A 9179-nucleotide genomic window follows, 5' to 3' on the forward strand; every position below is an offset into this window, starting at 1 on the left:
GTGTTACTGTGCTTATTTAATACACCTGATGGTTTAATAAAGAACTGAATGGCCAATGGTAAGGCATGAGAAAGGATAGGTGTGGCTGGCAGGCAGAGAGGATAAATAGAAGGAGAAACCTGGGAAGAGGGAATGGAGATTGAGGAGCCAGAGAAGGAGGAGGACTCCAGGGGCCAGCCACCCAGCTACACAGCAAGTCATGGAGTAAGAGTAAGATTTACAGTAGTAAGAGACCGCAAAAGCCCAGAGGCAAAAGATAGATGGGACAAGTTAAGTAAAGCTGGCCAGAAACTAAGCCAAGCTAAAGCTGGGCATTCATAAGCAACAATAAGCCTCTGTGTGTGGTTAATTTGGGAGCTGGGTGGAGGATCCCTCATAAGAGTTGAGACAAACAACAAAACAAGCAGGAATAACTCATTGTCCACAGCATCACTAAAAAACCCACCCAACAGAGATAGCAAGTTGAGAAACTTTCTCTCTGGAGCTCTCTGCACAGCTTTTAGGCAGCTAGAAGGTCAGAGAAATCTTTACTCCACAGCTGGATGGTCAGTTCCCTTCCTCCAGATGTTACTCTTCTTCATACTGCTGGGGAGGAATCCTGAAGAGTTTCAAAGTGTTTTTTTTTTTTTTATAAAATAGTTATATATATATATATATATATACACATATACATATATATACACATACATATATATGTATATATATAATTTCCCTCCTAGAGGGAAAGTTTCAACTCAGAAAAAAAAAAACCTGCTACAAAACAGTTGGATGTTTCAAGCATTCCGGGCCTCCTGGTATACAGGCTGTGATCTGCTCCAGGCATCTGCTTCCTTATTCTCAGAACACACAGCCATGCTCCTGCCTCAGAGCATCTGATGGCATGATCTATAGCCTGGAAGGAACCTGGTTCAGCATGAGAATGATTTCTTCTTTTTCTGTCATCAGAGAGCCTTCATCCAGGAACTGATGGAAGCAGATGCAGAGATCCACAGCCAAGCACTTGGTTGGGCTCCAGGAGTCCTGTTGAAGAGAGGGAGGAGGGATTGTAGGAGCCAGCGGGATCAAGGTCACGACAGGGAAACTCACAGAGACAGCTGACCTCAGCTGATGGAAGCTCATCGACTCTGGACCAACATGTCACTAAGGAGCCTGCATGGGACCGACCTAGGCCCTCTGCATGTGTGCGGCCGTTGTGCAGCTTGGTCTGTTTGTGGGGCTCCTAGCAGTGGGATCAGGACCTGTCCCTGGAGCTTGCACTGCTTTTAGAAACCCATTCCTCATGCAGGGTCACCTCACCCAGCCTAGATGCAGCCTCAACCTGATGCGCCATGCTTGGTTGACTCCCATGAGAGGCCTGCCCCTTCTGAAAGGAGACAGAGGAGGAGTGGATGCGGGGTGTATGGGAGCTGGAAGCGGGGAACAGGAGGAGAGGAGGGAGGGGAAACTTTGGTTAGTATGTAAAATAAATAAAAATATTTAATAAAAATTATTATTATTTTATTTATTCTTCTCTCATACAATAAATCCCCAATCACAGTCTCCCCTCTCCAAGTCCTCCATCCACTCCCCTAGATCCACTGCTCTCCTGTTTCCCTCAGAAAAGAGCAGGCCTCCCACGGATATCAACCAAACAGGGCATAACAAGATGCAGTAAGACTGGGGACAAACCCTCCTATAAGGCTGATTGGGGCAATTCAGTAGGAGGAAAAGGATCCCAAGATCAGGTAAAAGAGTCAGAGACAGCCCCCATCCCCATTGTTAAGAGTCCAACAGAAACTCCAAGCTGAACAACCACAGCATGTATGCAGAGTGCAGACCACGCAGGCCCCATTACTGCCTCTTCAGTCTCTGGGAGCCCCGTGAGCCCTGCTTAGTTGATTCTCTGGGCCGTGTTCTCCTGGTGTCCACAACCCCTCTGGCTCCTTCCTCCCCTTTTCCCCAGGATTCCCTGAGCTCCATCTAATGTTTGGGTGAGGGTCTCTGTATCTACTCCCATCAGCTGCTGGATGAAGCCTCTCTGATGACAATTGGACTAGGAACCAATCTATTAGTATAACATAATATCATCAGAAATCATTTCATTGACTTCTATTTTTTGTTTTGGTCAGACTTATTTGGTTCTACCTTAGGTCTCTGAGCCATCCTGTTTCTGGTTCCTGGCCATCCAGGCAGTGTCAGGCACATGCTCCCTCTCATGGCTTGGGCCTCACGTTAGACCGGTCATTGGTTGGCCACTCCCACAAGCTCTGAGCCACCATTGCCCCAGCACATCATCTTGTAGGAAGGATAGGTGTGGGTCAAAGGTTTTGTGGCTGAGTTGATGTCCTGGTCTCACCACTGGGAGCCTTTCAGGGTAACTGAAGATGGCCAGTTGAGGCTCCATATCCTCCATTACCAGGAGTCCTTGCTATGATCACCCTCATAGGTTCCAGGAAGTTTCCATTGCGCTATGTTTTCACATTGCCCTGTAAATGCCCCCTATTCCAGTCATCTCTTCCTGTTCTCTCTGCTTCCATTCCTCCCTGGCTCACCTGATTCCTCCTGTTCATGTCCCCACCCCACCCCCACTCCAAACACAAGATCTATTCTATTTCCCTTTCCCAGGGAGATCCATGCATCAACCCTAGAGCCCTTCCTTGTTTCTTAGCCTCTCTTGGACTGTGCATGGTAGCACGATTATCCTTTACTTTACAGCTAATATCCACTTATAAGTGAGTACAGATCATGTTTGTCTTTCTGTGTCTGTCTGGGTGACCTCCATCAGAATGATTTTTTATAGTTCCATGCATTTGCCTGAAAATTTCATGATGTCATTTCTTCTAAAAGATAAGTAATACTCCATTGTATAAATATACCCCTATGAGCCCAGGTTAGTTGATTCTGTGAGTTTTCTTGTGGTGTCCTTGACCCTTCTGGCTCCTACAATTCTTTCTCCCCCTCTTCTGTAGGATTCCCTGAACTCTGCCTCATGTTTGGCTGTGGTTCTGCATCTGTTTCCATCATTTGGTGGATGAAGTCTCTCTGATGATGATTGGACTAGGCACCAATCTGGTCACAGGAGATGGCCAGTTCAAGCTACATATCACTATTGATAGGAGTCTTAGCTGGGATCACCCTTGTAGATTCCTGGGAGATTCCCTTGCACCAGGTTTTTTTTTTTTTTTTTTTTTTTTGTTCCAATGAGTCTTTATTTATGGACACTCCAATCTGAATTTCATAGGACTTCCATGTAGCATGAAATGTGATTTTTAAAACCACTTAGACACACAGAGACCATTCTTAGCTCACAGGCCACACGAAACGAACGGTGGGGCTGGATCTCAAACACAGTCACTTTCTACCCTCTGCTCTAAGTATTGTTTTGACATTTATTTGCTGGCATAGACATAATGTCTACTTCCTTATTACGTGAGATCAATAATATACAATTTGCTTAAGGCTTTGTCTAAACTGCTGGTGTATAAATTTTTAAGACAAAAAATTTAAAATGATTTGTATGTTAAAATTAAATGCTAAAGAAACAAACTGGCCAAGTCTCATTTATTTCTTGACGCAACATCTATACAGCTCACACACGCAGCGGGACGCACACCTCGGCTCCACAACAGCACCAGGCTGCACTTCCGGTTATAATACAGCAGGGCAAGGTGGCTGGAAAATGTACATTTATACACTTCATAAGTTAAAGGTGGCCACACGATGACCTAGGGTAGCAAAGGCAAGACCTGGACCCACTGCCTGGACCGCTTGTGTCTGACCTATTAAAAATGTACCCAGTCATTAAAAATGGCCAGTTGGGGAATAGGCCATGTATAAAATATGTCATGTAAAATTTACCCATTAATCTTTTTAAAAAATAATATTTAGACTTTAAACCTTTGACCAACTTGTCATGTGGATATACATTATGGCAGCGAGAAGCACACTGGCTGTACTTCAGCAACCTGGATAATTTTTTTTTTTTTTTTTGTAAACCATAACATTTTTGTGGAAACAGCCAAATTAAATCTCTTCTTTATACATCTGTCAGGTTACTTCCAAGTCACTCCCCAACCCCAAAAACCAGTCTGACACTTGCTGACATGTTTAATTCGAACCTATATTGGTAGTTTCTAAAACGCTGATCTGCAGACCCAGTCTGGTTACAGGTACACCATGAAGACACAGGCTGTTTCTGCCGTCCCGAGGAGAGGGTCCATTTCTACCAGTCTCTAAAAATACTCATCTGCCCATCCTGGGACTTGGGTTTGTTCTCCTGCCCGTGTGCACGTCCACACACTACCTGTTGTAAGCCCTCTCTTTCTTGGACTTTTCCAGGGCCTTGTCCATTGTTTTCTCGCTCTCCCCCCGACACTTGGGGCAGTACCACTTGCCCTTTGGTTTATGGTTGAGTCCCACACAAGAAAAGTGGAACCACTCGATGGGACACTCATCGTTGTCGCAGCCGATCATCTCTCCATAGGAGACCTGATTGCACAGACAGTACGTGGGCTCGTTGGGGTCGATGGGGAGGTCTGCGGGAGAGGCTTCCCTCTCTGCTTTGGCCTTGGAGCGTTTCTTCTTCTTTGAGGTTTTTGCTTTCTTCTCCTTGGGTGTTCCTGAGGTGATGTCGTCGTGGTCGTGATTATTAGACGCGTTCTCTCGGTTCTCGTTGTTCCGCTGCCTCCGGACTGCTTGTTGTTAGGCTTGTCCGCCTGAGAGATCGCCTCACTCTTCGATTTGTCCTGGCCGGCCTTGCCGCCGCTGCCAGTGCTGTCACCGATGTCCTGGTGTGCCACGAAGAGCTCCACGTGACTGTCCACCTGCCTGGTGCGGTTCTCCACCAGCTCCACCATCTGACTCACGATCTGGATCTTCTCATCGCCCAGCTCCTGACTGCGGATCAGGGCCCTCTGGATGCAATGCAGTACCCGCCTCTTCTGCGTGCCGTCCGTCTCGCGCTTGAACTTCTCATAGTAGTCATCCAATTCTTTCAGGATCTCTTGGTATTTGGCGTCGATCTCCCGCATCAGCGAGACGTTCCTCTGCAGGTCGAAAGGCAGTGACTCGATGGAGTCCAGGTAATCCTCCACATAGTTCACCAGGTGGATCTGCTCCCCGTTGGCAGGACTCAACATGGTTCACCCCGGAGGTCCCCGGCGACTCGGCGGCTTTCCGCTTCCTCCACCCCCCGCCCCCCTCAAGCAGCAGCACTGCAAAATGCAAAGCTCTCTCGCCCTCCCGCGCCCCCCCCCTTCCCCGCCACTTCGGCCGGGCCGGCCGGCGGCTACATCTGGCGCCCGCCGCGCCGCCTCCGGGGCCGCGGGGACCCCGGCGCCTGCAGGCGCGGGCCGCGGCGGCCGAGGCTCCGGCGCACGCCCCCTGCACCAGGTTTTTATCTGACTTTGAAATGCCCCCTTCCCAGGAGTCTCTTCCAGCGCTCTTCCCCCTCCACCCAACCTGATACCTCAAGTTCCCATCCCCACCCCACCACCTGTCCACTCACAAAATCTCTTTTATTTCTTCTTCTAGGGAGATCCTTGTGTTCCCCATGAACACTCCTTGTTACCTAGTCTCTCTAGGCCTGTGGATTACCATAGTTATCTCTTATTTTACAACTAATATCCATTTATGCATGAGTCCATACCATAGTTGTCTTTCTTGGTCTGTGTTACCTCACTCAGGATAATTTTTCTAGTTCCATCCATTGCCTTCATATTTCCTTGGATCCTTTGGTTTTTTCCTATTTATTTAAGAAAAATTTTTTATTCATTTTACATACTAACCACAGTTCCCCCTCCTGTGGTTGATATATTGTGCACCCCAATAAACTTATCTGGGGGTCATAGAACAGAACAGCCACAATATTAAACATAGAGGTTAGGCAGTGGTAGCACATGCCTTTAATCCTAGCATTCCAGAGGCAGAGATCCATCTGGATCTCTATGAGTTCAAAACCACACTGGAAACAGCCAGGCATGTTGACACATACCTTTAATCCCAGGAAGTAATGGCAGTGAGCAAAAGGGTATATAAGGCGTGAGGACTAGGAACTAGAAGCTGGTTAAACCTTTAGACTTTTGAGCAGCAGTTCAACTGAGATCCATTTGGATGAGGACACAGAGGCTTCCAGTTTGAGTAAACAGGATTGGCTGAGAAGTTGGCAAGGTGAAGTCAGCTGTGGCTGGTTCTGTTTCTCTGATCTTTCAGCATTCACCCCAATACCTGGCCCTGGGTTTGTTTTTATTAATAAGACCTTTTAAGATTCATATTACACCCCCCATCCCTCCTCCCACTCCCCCCAGCCTCCCTTCTGATCCACTCCCTATCCCCTCCTCCAAAAGGGTAAGGCCCATGGAAAGTCAGCAAAGCCTGGTATATTCAGTTGAGGCAGTCCCCACCCCCCATCAAGGCTGAGCAAGTTGTCTCACCATAGGGAATGGGCTCCAAAAAGCCAGCTCATGTGCCAGGGATAGATCCTGGTCCTACTACCAGGGGCCCCTCAAACAGACCAAGCTACACAACTGTCTCCCACATGCAGAGGACCTAGTTGGATCCCATACAGGCTCCAGAGTTGTCGGTCTAAAGTTAGTGAGTTCTCACAAGCTAGGTTCAGTTGTCTGTGTAGATTTCCCCTTCATGATCTTGACCTCCCCCCACCCCCACACCCCACCCACACTCATATAATCCCTCCTCCTCCTCCCTGTATTCAGATTAGTGAATACCCAACTGTCATCATAGAGACTTCATCCAACAACTGATGGAAGCAGATGCAGAGATGGTGTTCCTGTGTTTAACAGCTGACTAATACTCCATTGTGTGCTGCTGGCTGTGTCAGAGGAGCAGCAGGTGGCAACTGAAGATCAAGGTGTCAGCCCACCAGGAGGAAACTCCCTGATGGGTGAATCTCAGACAGGAGAAGCCCTGAGACCACAGACCCTGGATGTCTTTTGTTTCTGCTGTGCTTGTACATGTTCACTGCTGCCATCTTTCTCTGGTATCTGGCATGGTGTGAATGGGTGTGGGGAGATCCCCACTGCCTGTAATGTAGTGTGTTTATCTCATGGATACATCCTGTTCTACCAGGCATTTTTACCCGTGGATTATTATGAAGATGATTTCTTCCTAAGATACACTGTCTAATTGATAATAAAAATGTTGGTTTAAACAGAGTTTTGATGATAAAACAAGGAAGTGTCTCACAGCAGAACACTGGAGTGTCTACTGAGGAGCCGTAGAGACGATGGGTTAGGTTAACAATTAAGAAAATCATTGGAGTCCCAGTAGCCCAGCTGGTTTACATTCTTCTAATCTTAATGTTGGGAGATGTGTTTACAGGTGTTGATGTGCATCATTAGGTGAAACAAAACCTTCAGGTTGGATCAGATGTCTTGATAACAGCTTTGAGATGAAAAACCCAAGAAAACAATATAAAGTTCACAAGGATACATAGCTGAGGTCTAAAATACAAAGCAGCCCAACTTTCATTGCTAGGGTTGGTTGATAACCAAAGGTAATTATAATTCCTTCTAAACAATTTTGACCTTAATCTCCTGATATAAAAAAACTATTGATGAGTGGGTACATATTCTAAAGATTGAAAGTAGAGATAACTGATTCTTTTTCATATATAAAAGCTCAGATTTGTGATTCCTTTAAGATTTCTTATAAGATTACCTTTCAAGATGAGTAATAAAGTCAATGGTCCTTTTTTTGTAACTGCAAAACTGCAATCTACAGGTAAAAGGCCTGACTGAGAAGTATATCTTTCTTGCCTACATGGTTAATCTATAACAAGTTGCTTGGGTGTGAATGTATGTGGGCTCTTGGGATAATTTTCTTTTCACCCATAATATGTAAAATGTTTAATCATATAAAGGATGTGGAAAACATGCTGTTTTTTACTGCTTGTTTTGGATTCATTGTAGTCATTCACATGAAAAACAGTATAACCACATTGTAATTCCTATATTGCCTGAAAAACTTTGTTGGAATATATAAGCTGTAGAAAAAAGTACACAGTAGAAACAATGCAGAAGAACATAGAAGAACAGAGAATAAAGAAGGAAACCATTGGAGACATTGGCCCACCCTGAACCGATTGGGAACAAGTAAGCCTCCATCTCTGGACTGGGCAGACCAGATCCCTAGCCCCTAGTCCCTGGGGGCATACCCTGTGCCCCTCCCCGTACCCATTGGAGCTCCAGGGAGCAGCCAGCTGCCCCGTCCCCCATCCCCTCGCCAAGAAGACAGCCCCTGTGACACCAGTGAAAACTGGAGACATAAGCCTATTGTGCACCGATTGGGAACAGAAAACAGGTTCTACCCTGTACCAATTGGGAATAATTGCTCCCTGAGGCAGAGCCCATTGGTGCCCATTGAACTAAGATCTGTGCCCTGAGTCACAGAACCCATCTGCACCGATTACACCAAGAGCCTGGATTAGAACAAGAACTCCCATTAGACCAAGAGTATCAATCAGACCAAAAGAGGCTCCCTCAGACACAGACCGCACTTGCATGGAGTGGGGAAAGAAATGGGTAGATGCCAGTGCAAAAATACAATCAACAACATAAAGACCAATATGGCACTATCAGAACCTAGTGGTGCCTCACCAGCAAGACCTGAACATCACAAAACAGAAGAAGCAGAAGAAATAGACCTTAAAAATGACTTGAAGAAGATGATAGAAGCCTTTAAAGAGGAAATGAAAACTACCTTTAATGAATTCAAAGAAAAGACAAACAAAACATTGGAAGAAATCAATAAATGTCTTAAAGAAATCCAAGAAAAAGCAATTAAACAGGTGAATAAAAAAGTCCAAGATTTGAAAACTGAAATAGAAGCAATAAAGAAGACAAAAACTGAGGAAAGGCTGGAAATGGAAAATCTGAGTAAACGAACAGGATCTACAGATGTAAGCATAACCAACAGAATGCAAGAGATGGAAGAGAGATATAATAGAGGAAATAGATTCATCAGTCAAAGAAAACACTAAATCCAAAAAAGTCACAACACAAAATGTCCAGGAAACTTGGGACATCATGAAAAAACCAAACCTAAGAATAATAGGGATAGAAGAAGGAGAAGAATACCAACTCAAAGGCACAGAAAATATATTCAACAGAATCATAGAAGAAAACATTCCCAACTTAAAGAAGGAAATGCATATAAATGTACAAGAAGCATACAGAACACCA

General features: G+C 45.6%; 1 pseudogene; it reads right to left on the bottom strand.

Moving 5' to 3' along the window:
* Positions 1–3172: 3172 nt before the first annotated feature.
* Positions 3173–5212, bottom strand: LOC114688793 (annotated as a pseudogene).
* Positions 5213–9179: the final 3967 nt, after the last annotated feature.

This window comes from Peromyscus leucopus, chromosome 16_21, assembly GCF_004664715.2.
Source record: "Peromyscus leucopus breed LL Stock chromosome 16_21, UCI_PerLeu_2.1, whole genome shotgun sequence".
Lineage (NCBI taxonomy): Eukaryota > Metazoa > Chordata > Mammalia > Rodentia > Cricetidae > Peromyscus > Peromyscus leucopus.